Below are 19,200 nucleotides of genomic sequence, written 5' to 3' on the forward strand. Positions count from 1 at the left end.
AGGTCTTATATGCTTCTCTGAAGGAACAACCTCTTCTACTCTCAATAAGTCGGGATCCTTCTTCCGCCCCAAAATAAATATGTGCCTATGCACAGTCCTCTTTTCAAAAAAATACAAATGTGAAAGAAGAGAAAGACTTCCTGCACAGAGAGGTGAAACATGCAACTCCATCGAGGTAGTGACCAGGCTCGTTGGCAGTGGAGAAATGTGTGTGTTCCTGCGTGACTCTGTCGGGGTACTGTCCAAGCCTAATGGCAGCAAAGCAACACCAGAGATGAAAACTTATACTTTGAAAATTTTAAACTTGCGAGCCAAACTACCCTTCCCGATTTTGAAACACTGTGATCAAGCTGAAACTTGTTGTGTTTGATGGAGTTGAAAAAAGGTGAACCACGTTTGTCCATGGGGTAAGTGGAGAAGTCGAAGTAACCCATACAGCAATTCAATACTCCCTGATAGACCAAGGCCCTGCGCTGTCAATGGACCAAAACAGAGAAGCTAGTATTCAACCAGTGTGTCGCCAAGTGTTGTAGCAGCTACAACACCATCCAAAATTTTTGCCTGCATCCAATTTCGGAGCCTTCCTTCGTTTTTCCCTTGATGTTTGCAAACACTCGGGCTCATCCCGTGAGCTCGTGTCAAGTCTTTACACCCTCTTTGCTTGACCGTTCACAGGACATCTTTTAGCATGTTGGTCGCAATGTCATGCTTGCAGTTGTATTCTGGCTATATTCAAGGTCCATCTTCGTGTGTACAAGTTGTATTTGTTATGTAAGCATCTGTCATACTCACACACGAAGTTGTATGCCATGTCGCGCAAGTGTCGACACAGTCATTCAACAATCTATCTCAAGTGTCACACTTGTCGCTCACACCCTTCGGCCAGTCACGCTGAGCTTATGTTGTCTTGTTGGTTCGAGGTGTCTTGTCGTCAAGTCGTGTTGAGTGTGTGTTCGAAAGGTCATGTATACACAAGTCCACATACTCACACACTTAGTTATCTTGTTGAAAACCTATCGACCAAACCATCCTCCATCAGCAGGACTTCCACTGAGTTGCACTATGCAATATCAGCCCTCAGTGACCAAGTACTATTGCCCAAAATTGTGTAGAGCTTGAGGCTGTCTCCCAGGCAGTCTGCATTGGGCAATCCTGGAATCAACCTGGCTTACTGTCACCCAGAACAGCGCAGAAGTTTCCCAAGAAATCGTCTCAATCTACATTGCCCGCAAGCCAATCCATCAAGCCTTCCGTTGGTCAACTAGAGAGTTTGACTGGGCAATAACCCCGGGCTTCACTCCCGCAAAAAATTGCGCAAAAGCTGTCAGCATGCCCTCCTCCGCTAACTGAAGAAATTGCGCAGACATGAGGGATAGGCACCCGCTTCCTATCACTGCACTATCTCTGAAAATTGGGCAGTTTTGTCAGTCATCCCCCCTGTCAGTCGGCATGCTGCTCCTGAAAATTGCGCAGACATGAGGGATAGGCACCCGCTTCCTATCACTGCACTATCTCTGAAAATTGGGCAGTTTTGTCAGTCATCCCCCCTGTCAGTCGGCATGCTGCTCCTGAAAATTGCGCAGTTTTCTTGGATCGCCCACCAACTGCCCGACACCCCGCTCAGCCTGGAAGCTGTGCAGACATGTCCTGCATATTTGCCTCCAAATTTTGCGCAGTTTTGGCTAGCAAGCTCCCACAACCCGCTCCCAGCCTCCCCTAAGAATCTGCACAGTTTTCACTGCCAATGTCCTCTGCTGCCTGCATTGCCTTCCCTGAAAAAACTGCACAGTTCTGCCTCCCGGCTATGAGCCAGATTGCATAGTTTCATAGCCTTGTCCTCTCTCCCGGTCACCTGCACCCGAAAACAAAAGTGATGCGTCATGGTAGACTAGGGCATTTTTGGATTTGATGTTGTCTCGTCATGAATGACTGCAGACACAGGTACATGGATGAGACATGGCGCGACGATGAACGGGATGAACAAGGAGCGCATCCTAAGAGACTTCTCCGCGAATGGATGAACACATGAAGCATGCCAAGTACTAGCGAAGGGGATACATGCACGTGCAACATCAAGTGAACACCAAGACCATTGAAGACTCTGCACACCTTGCCATGCGGAGGTGAAGCTATGTTACACCAAGAGCACACTCATCATTCAATAGCACTGCAGCTCGACATGGACACCACCATCAACATGAACATACTAGCACTATCATGTCGAGTCATGTCATGAGTCGTCTCGGCCACATCACTATTGTGGGCCATACTGTTGTAATCAATGTAATGTAACGTGGAAGTCCAAGAGACCCACATACGAAGTTGAAGAGTCATGTAAGTCAAACAGTCATGAGGGAAGTCGAAGAGTCACAAGGATCAAGTTCACCCTTGGCTATATATACCCCTCATTTGTACATGCAACAGATTTTTCGCCTTGCCTCCTCCCACATAGCCTTGAGACTTTGTAATCTTTTCTTTGTGGAGCGAGAAATGGCTCCAATGCCTCGCTATCGGGGTTAGTGATGTAATGGTGTACAAATGTGTCTTGGAATTTTCGTTTAATTCAAAAGCCTGTTAACAGGCTAGCATGTTTTCACACATGTATTGTATTCATTTGTAAGACTATTCTTTGGACGCTTGTAATGCATGTTGTTTTAACCTGTATTAAGACAGTTGAACTATTTCAGTTGTTTTAGTACATATGTTGTTGGAAATGTGTTGTATCAGTTGTTAACATTGTCTCGCCCGTGTGGACTATTCTGCTAGACATTTGACAGATTCATTCTCGTAAACTTGTTATAACAACCATTGCACCCATGTGGACTATTCCACTGCGTGTTGTACGTGCTATCTGTTAACTTTGTGTTTGTGACTACCACATTCGTGTGGACTACTCCGTCGAGAGTTGTGCATGCCCTGTTGTGTTGTGTGTCTTTGACAGACTTGGGACTATTCCCTTTCGACTTGAGACTCACTCTCACCCTCCCGCTTTGTAGTGAAAGAACTTAGACACAAGTTACACTAAGCACTCACCAGGCACACGAACCTCGTTCTTTGAAGGCTAAGTAAACCACTTTCATGTGCTGACAAGCAAGAGCTCAGGCATATCTTTAAGATAATGGCAACTGGGCCATCGTACCGGATGGGACTCCTACACCAAACAGTGTGAGGTCTAGCTGGGACTTTGTTGGAATTTCTAAGTCTATCTGTCAGAAATTCTTCCTATACTATGTGATTTATTTCTTCCTACTTGTTCATTTACTTAACAAGTTATTTACCATGTAAATATTGAAAATAAATACAAGTACAATATCAACACATACAGATCATCAACTGAAAGAAACAAGAACACAAGTGACACAGTTATTTTTGGACTAATGTCCCTGGAAAAACCCAATGCGGGAAAATCGGTGCAGCTATCAGAGGGTTTTATTATTAAGCAGTTTCAGAATACAATTTGGGTGCTAGAAATGGCTCACCCAACAGAGAATGCCCTCGACAGTAGTACCTCTCAGTCGGAGACAGATATCAGCTCCAATCTGCCCCACGAAATCTCCCAGCGTCAGCCTCTCTGGCCCAACGTAAGCCTAGCGTTAGCCTCTGGAGCCTCTATGTCTCCCACGCTGGCCCTCCTCAGGCTCTGCACAGCTCTTGGCTACCTCTGCATGGCCTCTGGCTGGCTCTGCATGGCCTCTAGCTGGCTCTACGTCAACCCTCTCCCGCTTCTGCGTTGATGCTCCTGGTACTATCTCAGCCTCTCTGCTACTATATTCACCGCCCCTCAGCTGCAACTCTGATCACTCCTTCGATTTCCTCAGCAAGCCCATGCCCCAGAAAATCAAATTCTTGATCAACTCAATGTGTGTTCTCCAACTGACCCTCAATCCTCTTCTTATACTTTTCTCGTTGACAATTCAATGGCCAAGATTAAGTCCCTAATCAACAACTAAGATTAGATCTGGCTTGATCCATGACTTTTGGACCATTCTAACTCAGTTTTATATTAATTCACATTAATATTTTATTTTCCCTAAGTTTAGACTTATGGACCCCATTAAAAATATTAATTATTTTAATATCTCCCAAACTGGTTAGATTCTGCCCAGACCATTTCTAGGTCTTGGAGATCTCATGTGCTTTAGCCTCTCCACCAATTTTCAAGGCTAGAACACATCCGATGCTATCCCAAATCAACACTCCCTCTTAGCGAGGACTATGCTCTAGTAATACTCCTCACTGAGTATCACCCTGATCATACGGCATCAGTCCCTCTGCTAATGCTAGGCCTGCTGCCCAACATCCTCTGCACTGTTTCATCATGTACTGTTGCCCATGGCCTTGCCACTGCCACTGTTGCGTCCATACGGCAACTCCCTCTGCATCCGTGTTGTTGCCCATGGCCCTACCACTGCCACTGCTACATATGCACTGCATCCCCTCTCATTATGTTGCATCGTGTTTCTCATAGCACTGCCACTGTTAACTGTTGCACTGCAACTCAGTTACTGAGAAGTAAGTAACTGATCTCCCAACTTTAACATCTCTATCAGGCTAGAAACACTCCTGATGTTGAAGCTCCCTCTGTCGCTGCATCCGCATCCGTCTCTACCGACATCCGCCAGTCCTGCTACTCCTCTTTGGGGCTTCGATAGCAAGGTATAATCCAAGAGGTTGGGTACCTCGAGGATTCTGCCCCTCATCACCTGTAGCCCATCTGATTATAGCTCGATGTCTCCCCACCTCTTCTCCCGAGGTGCATGAGCACTCATGGCACAGTCGTCATCAGTCTCCTCTTCCTTCTCTGCCTTAGTCGGTGTTGCCTTGGTCTCAGAAGCGTCTCTCTTGCTCTTCTTCCTAGGACACTGATTTGCATAGTGACCCAGTTCCCCACAATGGAAGCACTTGACCTTGGGGAGGTCATTCTTCTTTCTTTTCTCCTGCTTTCTCGCAGATGCGAAAGCCACATCATCTTCTTCCTCCTTCTTGACTCTCACCCCTTTCACACTACTCCCTGTCTTGGACACCCATCTGATCTCTTCTTGATGAAGAGCCGCCCACAGTTCCTCCCAATCTAGAAGGCTCATCCTGCCTAGTATGCTCTGGACAAATACCTCCCAATCCTCTGAGACTGCGTTCAATGCAGTCCTCACCATCAGCTGCTGATTCGGTGTGGCCCCTATGGAAGTTAGTTGATCACGGATCTCCTTCAATCCACCGAGCAAGACATCTATCTACTCTCCCTTCTGCATCTGATATGACCGCAGTTGGTTTTCAAGTAACATCCTCCTCTACACAGAAGTACGCTGGCACAATTTCTTCAGGGCCTCCCACATCTCATTTGTCGTCACCTTCTCGGCAATGTGTGGCACCACATGATCCTTGACACCATCAAGGATGATGCACTTTGCCCTAGCCATTGCCTTCTCGTACTTGTCAATTTCAATTGGGTCAACCGGGATCACTATCGTTTTCAAGGCAAAGTGTTTAATGCGATACCTGTTTAGAATGGACAAGATTTTGGCCTTCCAGACTATGAAGCTTGAGGCTCCGTCCAATCTATCCTGATCTCTTAGCCCATTCACTGCCATTTCGCTACTCCTCTTTTGACTCTTTCAAGTTTCTCTACTTCCCATCTGGAAGTTCTCGGTTTGACTCCCTCTAAGCCTCGATTTCCCTTCTGGAAATCCCTCTGCCAATCCTCGCTAGCAACTCTCTCCTCCTTGGTCTTGCCCTGTTATGTATTGTTCTAACCACAATACCCCACCAACTTCACTCCACAACTTATCCACAGCCTCCTATGCCTCAACAATCTAAAGTTAAAGTCTTTAGGCTTTTCGCAATCCCGAAACCAGCAAAATCCACACCTCCTGGCCACGGGCGTCAATCCTTCCTAACTGAGAAAGATGATCGGGCACTGCGTAGGTCAGGTCTACTCCTCTCTGCCACTGCGATGATCCTCCTCCTGGCTCGAATTGATGACGCAGGCACTGCGTCACCCCTTCCTTGCTGCTTTCCACTAGGAATAACTTCTATAACTCGGGACAATTTTTTTGTTGCTGTTGCTCTGCTCAACTGATGCCCTCATTTATCTTGTGATCTGCAACAACACTCGATACCATGTTGGAATTTCTAAGTCTATCTGTCAAAAATTCTTCTTGTACTATCTGATTTATTTCTTCCTGCTTGTTCATTTACTTAACATGTTATTTACCATGTAAATACTGAAAATAAAAACAAGTATAGTATCAACACATATGAATCATCAACTGAAAGAAACAAGAACACAAGTGACAATTATTTTTGGACTAATGTCCCCGGAAAAACCCAATGCGGGAAAACCAGTGCAGCTATCAAAGGTTTTTATTACTAATCAGTTTCAAAATACAATCTAGGTGCCAGAAATGGCTCACCCAACAGAGAATGCCCTCGGCAGTATTCCCTCTCAGTCAGAGACAGATATCAACTCCAATCTGCCCCACAAAATCTCCCAGTGTCAGCCTTTAGGGTTTGAGCTAGCCTTTCTGGCCCAGCGTCAACCTATTTAGCCCAACGTCAGCCTCTTGGGGCTCTGCGTCAGCCTCTGGAGCCTCTATGTCTCCCATGTTGGCCCTCCTTAGGCTCTGTGCAGCTCCTGACTGCCTCTCTGTGGCCTCTGGATGGCTCTGCGTGGCCTCTAGCTGGCTCTACGTCAACCCTCTCCCGGCTTCTGCGCTGATGCTCCCGATACTATCTCTGCCTCTCTGCTACTTTATTCACTGCCCCTCAGCTGCAACTCTGATCACTCCTTTGATTTCCTCAACAAGCCCTGCCCCAGAAAATCGAATTCTTGATCAACTCAATGTGTGTTCTTCAATTGACCCTCAAACCTCTTCTCATACTTTTCTCGTTAACAATTCAATGGCCGAGATTAAGTCCCTAATCAACTGCTAAGATTAGATCTGGCTTCATCCATGGACCATTCTAACTCAATTTAATATTAATTCACATTAATATTTTATTTTCCCTAAGTTTAGATTTAGGGACTCTATTAAAAATATTAATTATTTTAATATGTCCTAAATTGGTTAGATTCTGCCCAAACCATTTCTGGGTCTTGGAGATCTCATGTGCTTTAGCCTCTCCACCAATTTTCAAGGCTAAAGCACATCCGATGCTACCCCAAATCACCAAACTTCATATCGGGGAGATCCCTTGAATGTTGGCAGGTCCAGCACCGTCAATAGAACTAGAAAAACTACAAACGTTAACAATTATCATTACATATCATACAATTTTTAAGAAACCCTGGGCCAAGAATGGGCCTTAATTCCATCGCCTATTCTTTCAAAAATTACAAGGACATACCTGTATCAAAAAGAAAATTTCATTCCTCCGTTGATCTAAGAGATAAGGATGTATCATCTCAGTGCCAAGTCTGTTGTCTCTTTAAGCCAAAACAAAACCTCAAACGAATCCCTTGACTAAATGCCCAACAAACCACCAAAGGACAAAGAAAAATAAAATAGTTAAACCTTAATTTTCTGTCAAGTTGCTTCGCTAGTTCTCTCAGGAGCTGAAAAATTCATAGCAGGAACATAAGCAAGTTCATTGAGATTGCTATGTTTTGGAAGGTTAGGATAGGTCTAATTTTATAGGCCTAGAGGGGCTTCAAACAAGATGACTATTGGATATTTCGAAAGGCTTCACGAGAGTATAAAATTTTAACTAAATTGTATCTTGTGAGCTAAGTAAGATGGTCATTGCCCTTGTAGGAAGTAGATCGAGCTTTTAGGATTAGGAGGTATAGGAGGGGTTTTATAAACTAGGAAGGGGCTCTCTAAGTAAACGTTGGAGGTCAAATAAGAGCTTTGCAATATTAGAAGAAGACTCATGTGTTTGTTTTTTTAAATGATATTGAGTAACTACTTGAGCCTTATGCAAGAGGGCCATTAGCCTTATGAAGAAGGGATAAGGCCTATTACTTAATGAGGAACCCATCTTGTGAGAACATGCCTATCCTAAAAAGCCATTTCTTCGTGAAAGATGAGGTGAAACTCCTAAACTTATTTTTTTATGCCCAAAACCAGTAAAATTATGCCAAGTCACCACCCCTTGGGGTTTTAGCCCAAAAACTAGGGTCACTAACTTCAAACTCAATTATCTCTCAAACCAGGAGAAACCTTGTGGTGTGCCACATACCACCAAAAATATCTATTCGAGGAGAATCCGATGACATGGATCTTCAGGCCAAACTCAATGACTCACCACTTCAAAACCTTTGACAAATCGGGGTATGTTCTCAATCCAGGGAACCCAAGCCCTAGGACTTGGGTTTTCAACCATCTAACAGTGGAGCTTCCAACTTGATGTAATCCAGACAATTCTAAGAAGCGTTCACTAATTATTTGACATCAATGACTGGTGCTTTTAGTCAAAGTCAAACCCAGTCAACTTCATGGGTTGACATCAATGACAACACCATCCAACAATCTCCCCCTTTGTCATTGATGGCAACACATGTACTCCTTCTGCGAGTACAACTCCCCCTGACTTCATGCTTCCATCTCCTTCTCATAATTTCAATCTTCTTCTCATGATTTCTCTCCCCCTTTGACATCAATGGCAAAGGGTGACTCCCCCTAACAATCTGCTTGTTTCCTGTGGACATGTCATCTGCCCGTGCTCCCCCTGAAGAGAAGCATGTTACCGCTTGAACTAACAGGGGTCTAAGGAGGGGATCCTATAGAGCAACTACTAGGTCAAGTGGCAACAATGGAGCAATAGCCCATTGTCACCTCAGCTAAAGCTCCCTGCTCTTTACGAACTTTCACCGGTGGGAGGAAGCCTGGTATGAGAGGAATCACAAGGATGGATAGATCAATGATAAGATAAGGAGTGATTCCTAAATCCTATTCACAAGAGAGGCTCAAATAAACGGCTTACTTACCTTTGAAGTAAGGTGATGGGCTCTCTTAGAAGGGTTGAGGGGACAATTAGACCTAGGTATGGAGAATATCCCTTAACAAGAGGTATCCTAGAGCTAAGAATCCTTGAAGAGAAATGTTTCTATGTAATCCTTGTGGGATTTGAGTCACAAAGTTGCGCGACCACAAAGAACCCAAGTGGACCCAAACTAGGTCAAGGGTGTGGGGTTGATCATCAATAGATGGGCTTGACAAGGGTTGGAAGGAGAATAGGATCAAAGGAATAATTTTCTTTTGAATTTCAAATTCAATGATCCAAGTGAGGACACTAACCCAAAATCAACCTAGGGAAAGGAATGATCCTTGAGCTAGGGCTTGCAATATCTCGGGATTCCACCGTCGGATTGAGCTCAAATTTGGAGGACCCCTTGAGAAGACCCCAGCGCAGTTGTGGACCAAATTTCAAGGGTTTTGGATGGCTACAAAAGATTTTGCTTGATGCCCTAGGAGACCTTCTAGGGTTAGGCCTAGAATTGGGAGAAATGAAGAAAAGAAAGGTTATTTTGACCACCAAAGGGATGTGAGGATCAGTGCCTTGCTTCTTGGGCTTAATGGAGTCAAGATACACCTAGATCGAAGATTTTCTCATGCTAAGGAGCCCTAATTGACCTTCGCTAGCCTTTCCAAGTGCAACAACTAGGTTATTAGGGATTTATACTTCAAATTTGCAAAGGAGATGAAGTTTCGAGGCTTTTTAACCTAATAGGTGCCTCTAGGAACATTCACCCACTCCCTCAAAGAGCAATGCATGCATTAAATCAATTATTCAAGGTTTCAAAGAAGAATTTCGCATTATTTAGCCCATACAAGAATAATGATAACAATACCATGCATTAGACAAGTAAGATAACAAGAATAGCATTAAATTTCACTTACATGAGAGAGAGTATATCCATTCATCAACTTCGCATTAGAAAAGAAGCTCCAAAGGCAATACTGAAAATCCAAACATCATAGTGCATCAAGAAACTCCAAAATTTTGTCCAAGAAAGCAAGTGCAGAAATCTCTCAAGAGATACCAATCCAATCCAAGTTATGATGAGAGGAATGAATGAGCCTTTCATCTATTTATACAATCCAATAAGGGGTTCGAATAGCCTAATTGGCCTAATTAAGCCCCAAATAATAAAATAATGTACAATTGTGACATGAATTGGTGACAAGCCCACCAAAATAGCTCCAAATAGAAAGATAAGCCTCTCAAGAGGGTAAAATAGTAAACATAATGAGTTGTTGGGCCATTGAGAAGGCCTAATGGAGTCCAAAGTGTGCCAAGTTGAGAGAATAGGCTCCAAACGTAGTGATCAAGGGGTTGGCCCCTTGATATCCAAGCAAATCACATGTGGTGTCCCCAAGTGTGTGTGGGGGCACAATATTGCAATCAGTCACTACTATCTCATAATACTCAACAGTTGGATTAAAGCAATGAGGGCGGGTGGTGGGAAAACAAAATGACCATGGATCATGAATAGGAATCAAGGATAAAAAGGGATAGGAGGAATTCATCTTACACCATCGGATTTTCTCTTGTAGCCTGAGTATGGAGTAATCAATAATCAATTTCAAGAATGCTTTCTCAATAGCTATCTCTAGCGTACAACTCTCATTGATGTCACTTCAGACATGTTGTGAGTTGCATGAGGAAGGAGATGACTTGGGGGCAAGGTCTCGAAAAACAAGTTGCTCATCATAGGAATCAGATTCAAAAGGGGCAACCGAAGTTGGCTAATCATGTTCACAAGTCATGGAATTTGAATATGACTGAGAAATGACACTAGGAGGAAGTGGAAGTGGCTCAAACAAATCAGCAATTATATCCTCTTGGTCATCACATGGCATATAATGGTCGCTATCTTCTTCATCACACATAGAATCTATACTCAAATCATGGTCTTCTTCTTTGACTTCTTTAGCGTGATCAAGGAGGCATCCCTCGTGGAGGGCTATGGCTAAATCATGAAGGATATCTTCAAAATGACACAGTGGACCCCACTACTTAAGAGTTTTTTCAACAAATACCTTAATGGAAGGGATGCTTTTAGGTCCACGTGTATATTTGATATAGGAGGATCCTCAAAATGCTCAGAATTTAATGGTCTCAGATGCTCCCGAAAACAGCGCCAAGTTGTAGTGCTCGTTGCGCTCATTCCGACAGTCTCTTTGGTTTCCAATTGGCCTCCAGATGAAGGAGAAAACGTTCATTGAAGTTTATGGCAAACAGGTAAAAATTTGGAGCCTTGTAGGCCAAGTGTCAATCCCTCAACTCAACACGTGGCAGGTGGTCAAGTCAACACAGTCAACACAAGTGGTACATATATATATATTTGTTATATAGTTTAAAAGGCGGTGTGTAGGTTTACAAAGTTCAAACCTATGTTCAAAACCTATGGCGCAAACATTGTAATGTGGCATGGACTTTCGTATCGGCATAAATATATTATTAAACCAAAGTTTAGACCATAGTTTTAAAATTCGGCCGTTTCGAAACCGAAACGGCCGAGTTGATCCGTTTTGTTGCCCTCAGGAGTGACTCGGTAGAAGAAACGGCTCGTTTGGCCGAGTCAGCCATGACTCGACCAAGTCATTGAATGACTCGACCGAGTCATGGCTGACTCGGCCAACTCGGCAGTTTCCATACTGACTCGGCCGAGTCACAAACAGCGGCCTGTAACCCCAGTAAAACAGTGATTTAACAATTTTTTAATGATTTTTTAAGGTGTTTGCTGATTGGTTTGGACTCCAATGTGTTTTATGAATTAGTTAAATGTTATTTGGGGTCCATTTCCCCCTCCCAAACCCTATTTAACACACTCAAATGCTCTCTACTATTGATATGCTATTCAAATTTCATGGTAATGTTAAATTCTTAAAGTAAAAGTGACATTCTCCTTAATCTTCATTTTCATCTTAAATTTTTAACATTACCATGAAATGACTCAGGATGTTTGAGAGTGGTTTCGGCCTCATTGGATTTCATATGGAGAAAGTAGAATTTTAGATTTCATTCAAAATCCAACAGACTTATCAGTTTTTCAGGATTTCAGGATTGGAGGATTGAAATGTTTCCATTGAATGTTGTCATGTATTAGGGTATGGAACTCGTATTTAATCAAGAGCACCAATCCCTCTATGTACCTTGATGTTAGTGACATTGGTTGTCGAACTCCTCTGGGATTTGCTCCCAAACCAGGAGCTTCTGAAAATGTCGCTCTCGCTCCCGTTTTCGCTCTCGCTCCCCACTTTCGCTCCTGCTCCCAAGTAACACTGAGCCAGATGACGTTGGCAACTCTAGCAGTAGCCAGTAGTACTGGTCACAGACTTTTGTTGTAGAGGCCATTTATAGCCTCCTTGGTTATGTGTTTTTGTTTCGATCTCTATATAATCATCGTTATGTATTGGACAATGCACTGGGTGCCATTTTGATATAACGGATATATTCATGAGCCTACTTTATCATATGTTGTGTTCTATCTATATTCTAATGCTGTGTGTTTGGAAACATGAATGAAAATCTTTAAAATTATGTGTTTTTATAAAAAATAAATATTTAATGTATTTTTTACAACGACCGAGTCATTGAAATCGAGCCGGCCGAGTCGATACTGAGTCGGAGTCGGAGTCGGAGTCGACCCTTGGCCGAGTCGGAGTCGGAGTCGGAGTTTTAAAACTATGGTTTAAACCCTGTCTATACCATCGGAGTAATAAACCATGTGTTAAACTATTACAACGATGTGCACGTGTCACAGAGTTCTGCCTTGACCGCCAGAAATGTTGTAACCACTAACGGAGATGGCTACGTCACCACGGGATCAAAGTTGGTAACACCGTTGGACCATCGAATCACCGTGCCATGGATCAGAGTTGTCGTGATCGCCGGGGAGTAGGTCATCGCAGGTCGAGACCGTCGGGGAGCAGATCACATGGCAACGGTTATGCCACAGGTTGCCATAACATTCCACCGCCACGGTTACAGTTAAGGTTTATGCATATTCCGCCAACGCTATGTATTTAATACTTTGGTTATGGTATACACTGAGGCGCAGGGTTATATGTATTTGGTCCAATCTTCATTCACCATATACATGTTATGGTTAAGCCATACTAAAAACATATGTGCTATCTATTAAACTATACAATATTGTTGTACCAAAAGCGCTATGTGTATTATAACAATTGCACCGAAAACAAACCATTTTCCATGTATATCCTGGGAGGTCTGAGGGTTTGACCCTGGAACCTACCCGTGGCTTTACAAAAGGTTTGCCAATGTGCTGCTGCGGGGGGGTTGTATAGTGAAGCTACAAACTTTGATTTATTTGTGCCTATAAATGCTCTTTTGAGCATAACTTGGCCATCCTTGGGCATTTTAGAACGGAGCGTAGCATTGGAGAGCAGAAGCTGAGGCCTTCATTCTGATGGTAACCAACAGTGCCTACGTGCACAGTTCAGCTTGGTGAAATTTTATGTAAAGAACCCTTCCTGAGCATTCCTAATATAACTGACGCCCATTGGAAGCGAACCCGAAGACATAGTCCAGGAGGGACGAACTCCGTCATCAATGTTTGTTGTGTTTGCGTCTTTTATTGTTGTTTTTCATGCTTATGTCTCAGTTCTCATGTTTATGTTTAAGGCACTTTAATGATTCAATTTCCTTCATTCAATCCCATAAAAACAACCTTAGTTAAAGTTGGTGAAATTGCGCAGATAGTCAATCTTGTATGTTTCCAGATCATATTTTGGTATCAGGGCTAGGTTGATCATGTTTAAGCAGGATATTTTCCAATGTGAATGTTGACTAGATCCAGGTCGCAATGTGGAGAAGGGAAACTTGAAGAGTTAAATCCAGAGATTGGAAAGAAGAAAGTCTCGCAAAAGATGGCAAGTTCAAATGAAGGAGAAGCTCCTGAGACAAAGAGTGAGGAGAAATTTCAGCAGATGTTCCTTAATATGCAAAGGATGATTGCAGAACTTTATGAAGACAAGAAGACTAGAGATGCAACTTCGTCTTCTAAAGGCACGAAAGTGAAAAAGGGCAAGGAAAAAGTTGATGGTAATGAAACTCCTCCTCCATCTTCATCTTCTTCTTCTTCGTTTTCTGATCATTCAAGTTCATATTCAAATTCACAAAAGAAACCAAAGAAATCTCCTTTTTTGAAGCTTGATGTTAAGTTTGAATTGCCAATATATGATGGTGAAACGAATCTTGAAAAGTTAAATAACTGGATAAAGCAACTTGAGGTGTATTGTACAATTCAGAATATAGTTGATGAATCTACAAAAATTCAGTTAGCTACACTTAAAATGGGGGGAACATCTTTGATTTGGCCGGAAAGTAAAACTCAATCAGATTTGAAGCATAAAGGTAAAATTATCTCTTCATGGTCTAAGTTTGTTAAAGCTCTTAGAAAGCAGTTCTATCCTTTAGGATATATGCAACAGGCTGTAATAGATTGGCAACATTTGAGGCAAGGTAAAGGACAGAGTGTGCAAGAGTTTACACAGGAATTCAGGAAGAAGGCATTAGCACTTAACATTCCATTAAACACACGGGAAACTTTGTTAAAGTATATTGGAAGTTTGCATTCTTATTTGCAACATACATTGCTTATGTTTAATCCAACTGACTTTGATGAAGTATGTGTGCAAGCCATTCATATTGAATCAGATGGCAGACCTTTTCAGTTTTCAAAGAAACCATTCAAGCATTTAGAAAACAAAGGCTCCAAAGACAACAAGGGGAAGAAATCAGCAACAGTTAAGAAAGGAAGAAGAAAGGCCTACTTGTACTCATTGTCAGAGGGTTGGACATGATGACTCCAAGTGTTGGAAGCTTCATCCGGAACTCAAGCCAAAGTTCCTTAAGAAGGATGAAATGAAGGCTAATGTTGCAGTCCAACAAGATTTGGGATCTGACTCCGGTGACGAAAAGAAGATAACTGCTATGGGTTTGATAGGTACTCCTTCTGAAGCTAGTTCTAGTTCTACTTGTTCTACATCTTCTTCAAAATCTAATAATGTGATTGAAGAAAATAAGAGAGTTGAATTGTTTCATATCAGGATTATCACCAAGCACACTAAGATAAACACATTATTCGATAGTGGATCACAGGAAAATCTAATATCTGAGGAACTAGTAAGGAAATTGGGATTGGAAATAAAAAATCATCCCAAACCATACCCTTTAGGATGGTTGAAAGAAAACATTCAGATGCAAGTCACAAAACAATGTCGTTTAAGGTTTGCAATTGAAGCTAATTTTGTCGATGAAGTTGAGCTAGATGTGATTCATTTGGATATATGTGGAGTTGTGTTGGGTAGTTCTTATCTTTATGATCGAGATGCCATATTTCATAGAAAGGAGAATAAGTATCATCTTGTTAAGGATGGAATTGAATACATTGTCAGAGCACATAAAATGAAGACAAGCTTGGATTTAATCAATGTAAATCAAATGAAAGGACTCATAAGTTCAAGTAAAAAGTATGTTTTCATGTTTATTAAAGAACAACCTAAAGATGTCCGCATGGGGTAGCTCAAGTGGCAATGGCCATGGAAATGAAGTCTCACCGAACCGGGGATCTTGGGTTCGATTCTTGTGCTACCCTCCCTGGAAATGGGGTGAATAACGGACATGTAAAAACTCGAAAATGAGAAGGTCCTACCAAGCTTACAAAAAAAAAAGAACCTAAAGATAAGTACGATGCTTTTCAAGGGTGTGATTCTCAGTTTAAGGACAGATTGATTGAAATAGTAGATTCTTATAAAAAGTTGTTTAAAGAACCAAAAAGTCTACCTCCAAAACGAGAAATACAACATAGGATTCAATTACAATCTGATGCCCCCTCTTCCGACTATTGGCATGTATCGTATGTCGGTCATAGAAAATGAAGAAATTAAGAAACAAATTCAGGAATTGGTTGATAAAAGCTTCATTCGACCTAGTTCTTCTTCATGTGGATCATCAATCATATTAGTACCTAAGAAAGACGAAACTTGGAGAATGTGTGTTGATTTTAGAGCCTTAAATAAAATCACCATTAAGAACAAGTATCCTCTTCCAAGAATAGATGATTTTCTTGATCAGTTAAAGAATGTTGTTTACTTTACAAAACTGGATTTAAGAAGTGGTTATCATCATATTCGTATTGCAGAGAACGATATATGGAAAACTGCATTTAAGACTAGACAGGGGCTTTATTAATGGTTGGTTATGCCAATTGGTTTATGCAATACTCCAACAACTTTTATGAGGGTGATGAATGATGTGTTTCGTCCTTTTCTTGATGAGTTTGTCATAGTCTATCTGGATGATATTCTTATTTTCAGTTCAAGTTAGGAAGAACACGTAAAGCATGTTAAACAAGTTTTTGATGTGTTGCAAAGAGAGAAATTGTATTTTAAACTTTCTAAGTGTGAATTTGGGAAAACTTCCTTAGTTTATCTTGGTTACATAGTTGGAAGAGGTCATCTTAAAATAGATCCAGCTAAAATTGATGTGATTGTTAAGTGGCCAAGACCTCAAAATGTGATGGAAGTTAGAAGTTTCTTGGGTGCAGTTCAGTATTGAAGGAAGTTTATTTCTCATTTCTCTTTTATTGCATCACCACTTCACGCTTGAACAAGTTCTAAAGTTTCCTTTTAGTGGGGAGGAAAACAACAAAAATCATTTGATACTCTAAAGTAGAAAATTGTGGCTGCTCCAACCTTAGCTTTACCAGACCTTCAACAGCCATTTGAAATAGAAACTGATGCTAGTGGGTATGCAATGGGTGCATTGTTTTTGCAACAAGGAAAGCATGTTTGTTTTCATTCAGAAACATTTTCTAAATCAGTTGCTAACTATCCAACTTATGATAAAGAATTATATGCATTAGTGGAAAGCGTTAAAAAATGGAAACATTATTTAATGGGAAAAGAAACAGCGATTCATACAGATCATCAGCCACTTCAGTTCCTTCAATCTCAAACTAAGTTGCATCAATCTCAACATTATAGATGGATGGGTCTTTTGCAGCAGTTCCACTTAGTAATCAAATATAAGAAAGGTACCACCAATAAAGTAGTTGATATGTTATCAAGGTGATCTTTGAATGCTTCAGTTGTTCTTCAAAATAGTTCTTTAGCACATGAAAGTTACACTGAACAATATGTTGAAGATATTGATTTCAAAGATGTTTATGAATCACTAACTCATGGTGCTCAGGTGGAAGAAGTGAATTACCTTGTTCATGACATGCATACCACAGGGAGAGAGCGCATGTGATCAGGGAAGCACATTCTTCTCGTGTTTCAAGGCATTTTGGTGTAGGTAAGACAGTGGCATAGTTACAAAGGTATTGCTATTGGCCTCAAATGAATGAAACGGTTACTAAGTACATCAAAGGTTGTGTCATGTGTTCGACAAGCAAACCAAACAATAGAAAGTTAGGTTTGTCGATGCCACTTCCAGTTCCTTCTCAGCCATGGGACAGTGTATCTATGGATTTTGTAGGTGGGCTTCCTATGTCTAGAAAAGGACATGATTAATTGTATGTTGTGGTTGATCGATTTAGCAAAATGTGTATTCTTGTTCCATGTAGAAAGCAACTGCTGAACAAACTGCACAGTTGTTCTTTTCAAATATATGGGTTCATTTTGGGTTGCCTACTTCAATCATTTCAAATCGGGAATCTTGTTTCATGGGAGAGTTTTGGTCCACTTTATGGGGACTCATGGACACTAAATTGAAAAAGAGCACAGCTTTTCACCCACAAACAGACAGTCAAACAGAGGTGGTGAACAGAACAGTGGTACATCTTCTTAGAGGCTATTGCAGCAAGCATCCTAAGTTGTGGGATGAATCCTTACACTATGTCCAGCATGCTTACAATCGGGCCTTTCATTTTTCTACAGCTATATCTCCTTTTGAGACATGTTTTGAGTACCTACCAAAGTCACCAATGGACTTCATGTTTGGTGAAGAAGCTCAAGAGGATGGACATGGAGATGTCGGCAAGCAATCAAGTTCATTCAAAGAATCCAAAAGATTCATGAAGCAATGTAGGATCAATTGGAGAAAGCCAGGCCAAGTACAAAATGTGCCATGACAAGCATCGGGTGAATCATCACTTCCAGGTTGGTGATCAAGTATGGCTATACGTCAACAAAGAAAGAATGAAAGGTGAAGGTAAAAAGTTGAAACCTATCAAGTATGGTCCATTTAAGATTGTTGAAAAGATTGAGCACAATGCATTCCGACTGAATTTTCCTCCATATATGCACATATATTCAGTTGTAAATGTTGAAAATTTAAAGTTGTATGAGCCTCCTATGATCATGGATCCAGAGGAGAATGTTCAAATTCCAACTGTAGATGATTTTGTACTTGAATGTATGACTGAGTTACAGTAAGATACCATCTTGGACAAGAAGGTCCGCACTTCTAGGCGAGAAGATGTTGAGTATCTCCGAGTGGGACTCACAGGTATGAATCCAAGCAAGGCAAGGTGGACGGAGATCGGAAGGGTGAGGGAGTTGTACCCTCACCTCATGTTTGCTTAAAACCAAACTTTTGGTTCTCCAAAAGCTTCCAATGCAAAGGAATGATCTAGGAGGATCCTCAAAATGCTCATAATTTAATGGTCTCAGATGCTCCTGAAAACAATGCCAAGTTGTAGTGCTTGTCGCGTTGATTCTGGCAGTATCTTCGATTTCGCAATTGGCCTCCGAATGAAGGAGAAAATGTCCATTGAAGTTTATGGCAAACAGGTAAAAATTTGGGGCCTTGCAGGCCAAGTGTCAATCCCATAGCTCGACAAGTGGCAGGTGGTCAAGTCAACGCAGTCAACACAAGTGGTGCATATATATATTTGTTATATAGTTTAAAAGGAGGTGTGGAGGCTTACAAAGTTCAAATCTATGTTCAAAACCAGTGTTACTTGGGAGCGGGAACGAAAGCGGGGAGCGTGTAATATCCCGTTTCAGGGATATTCCCCAAACCCCAGTAAACTCCGATTCCTCATGAACCACATTTACCTATAAAGCATACTTGTTGAATTTCGCAACATGATCCACAATGAAATATGGATTACCATCAAACTTCAGAGCATTTGTCATAGAATTTGAATCCCAACGATTTGAATATCCAGGAATATCCATGACATCCAAAGCAGGGTATATCTCATGAAGATCCCAAGGATCCATTGCCTTGAGTCTTGCATAACAATCAAATGGGGAGTCGTTTGGGGTGAATTCAAAT

At 41.7% G+C, this 19,200-nt stretch overlaps 1 protein-coding gene across 2 annotated transcripts in view; it reads right to left on the minus strand.

Annotated features, from left to right (window-relative positions):
* LOC149205836 (Thioredoxin family protein) overlaps positions 1–19,200 on the minus strand; it is a 395,762-nt gene that overhangs the window by 359,109 nt on the left and 17,453 nt on the right. The window lies entirely within an intron of this gene.

This window comes from Pinus tabuliformis, chromosome 1_2 (assembly GCF_031772625.1).
Source record: "Pinus tabuliformis cultivar Carrire ecotype Pingquan chromosome 1_2, CPIR1, whole genome shotgun sequence".
NCBI lineage: Eukaryota > Viridiplantae > Streptophyta > Pinopsida > Pinales > Pinaceae > Pinus > Pinus tabuliformis.